At 35.4% G+C, this 2,500-nt stretch overlaps 1 protein-coding gene across 9 annotated transcripts in view; it reads left to right on the forward strand.

The window, feature by feature from the left end:
* The window catches only part of LOC135090309 (tyrosine-protein phosphatase non-receptor type 4-like), a 118,890-nt gene that overhangs the window by 89,212 nt on the left and 27,178 nt on the right, over positions 1 to 2,500 (forward strand). The gene's annotated exons all lie outside the window — the stretch shown is intronic.

The following is a 2,500-nucleotide window of genomic DNA, read 5'->3' on the forward strand; positions in this document are numbered from 1 at the left end:
ACACACACACACACACACACACACACACGAGTCCAGCACGTGATCCTCAAGATTGATAACACACACACACACACACACACACACACACACACACACACACACACACACACACACACACACACACACACACACACACACACACACACACACACACACGTAATCCCTAACTCCCACTCACCTTATCGTCATTAAATCGCCACGTTAATTACTCCCTGACGTGGCCCACTTAGCAAGGATTAACTATCGTAACTACCTGGGATTACGTCTCGCCAGTTCCTGCTGCTGCTGCTGCTGTCGTCGTCGTTGCTGTTGTTGCTGTTGTTGTTGGACTTTGGTGCAACCACGCGAGACTTGACTGTGTGCTGACGACCCGACTTGCGACCTGACTGACGAGGCATGACTTACTGACGGAGGGGTGTAGTGAATTAAAACTTGGAAGACGAAAGGAAAGGAGACGTGATGGGAAAAGTAAATTATATTAGAGGCAAGGAAAGATAACATTATTTTTAACCTAGAGTGTTTGATAAATTAAGAATAGTAAGACGAAATGAAAGGAGAAAGGGAAAGGAAATGATTTTTAACTAGAATAGAAGAATATGACTAATTAAGAATAGGGAGACGAAATGAACGGAGACGTGTTGGAAAAGAAATGAAACTGACTTTTTTTTTCTTACTATAGTGAAAAATATGATGAATTAAGGGTAGGAAGACAGAACAGGAGGCACGATGTGAAATTAATGATGGGAAAACAACCCTATGAGAGGACTAAAAAAAAAAAAAAAAACGGAAGATGATTTTTTACTGGACTACAAGAATGCGGAAAAAAATGAAAGAAAAAAGAAAACTTACGTCAAATTGAGTCATGCGATAAAATGACATCAAACGAAGAAAAAAAGGAAAATATTGCAACGTCAGAATAAAGAAGAATTGGAGAGACAAACGAACACGAATAACAAAACAGACTCGAACATAAAAGAGTATCTGAGAGGAAGGACAAAAAATCAGCAATATCAAACTGACTCGTGGGATGCAATGACATAACAGGAAGGAAACTAATATATAATAATGTGTGAATGAACAAAAATGAAAATGAGACACTGGAAGGCAGGAATATTGGTCGCAAATTTAACAGGAGATGAATTGTTTTATGAAATTTCCCTCGTCAAATGAAAATGAAGGACTGTGAGACCACGCTAATGAATACGAATGAGATGAGTGTGATGAACTAAGGGAATATACAAACGAATATATATGAAAAATCACAGTAAATTACAAAATAGACCATAAAACCACGACAAAAGATAAGAGAATACATGATATAAAAATGAATGGAAAATTAATAAATAAACAAAAATAAATATAAAAAATCGTAGTAAATTACAAAATAGACCATAAAAACGACGAAAGATAAGATACATGATGTAAAAATGGATGAATAAAGAATAAAGGCAGACAGAAATAAAAGTTAAACAGAGAGAGAGAGAGAGAGAGAGAGAGAGAGAGAGAGAGAGAGAGAGAGAGAGAGAGAGAATAGGAATTTGTTAGGGCAGCTCAGACTGACACACAGACAGACAGACAGATAGACAGACAGACAGATAAAGAAGGAAAGAAAGAAAAGATTAGAGACAAGAGAAAGATAAAGTGTGTGATTGAGGAGCAGGAGGAGGAGGAGGAGGAGGAGGAAGAAAAGAAGGAGGAGGAGGGTTCAGACTTTGAGATTAAAAATTTTCTCAGTAAATAATTTTCCGCTTTGCTTTCTTTTTTTCTTTTTTCTTTTTTTTTCATTTTAAAAGGAGTGATATTTTACAACGAGGCGTTCCCGTTATCTAGATTCCTTTGCATTTGTTCCACCTTTTTATTTATGCAATGCTTTATCTTTTGTTATTTTTTGCATTTTCTTTTTCTGATTTATTTATGTCTATTTTGTTGATATTATTGTTTATGGTATGTTGTTCTTGTTTGCTTGTTTGTTTGTTAATTCATTTATTTATTTAGTTAGTTAATTGGTTAGTTTTGCTGACCAAGGGCAACGTAACAGAGGATGAAAGGGAAAAAAAAAGCGATGAAAACACTGAATGAAAATGTCAAATGAAAAAAATACTGAAAAATACCTGTTGCCAAAAAAAAAAATAACAGAAAAGCATTAAAAAACAGAAAGCGCTTAAGAAAAACACCAAATGAACAAAAATAACCCCCAGAAAAAAGGGAAAAAACACTTTAAACAAATTTTAAAGAAACGAAAACAAACCGTACAAAGAAAAAACTAAAAATTCACTAAAAATAATAAAAGAAAAAGAATAAAAAGAAAAGAATAAACGATATATTAACACAACACCAGCAACCTTCCCTATATCACAATCCTGTCACTTTTCTGTACGAGTGAGTGACTGACAACCCTCTCTCTCTCTCTCTCTCTCTCTCTCTCTCTCTCTCTCTCTCTCTCTCTCTCTCTCTCTCTCTCTCTCTCTCTTTCTTTATCAGACTGTTGCCACACCACTCT

This window comes from Scylla paramamosain, chromosome 34 (genome assembly GCF_035594125.1).
Source record: "Scylla paramamosain isolate STU-SP2022 chromosome 34, ASM3559412v1, whole genome shotgun sequence".
In the NCBI taxonomy this organism is placed as follows: Eukaryota; Metazoa; Arthropoda; class Malacostraca; order Decapoda; family Portunidae; genus Scylla; species Scylla paramamosain.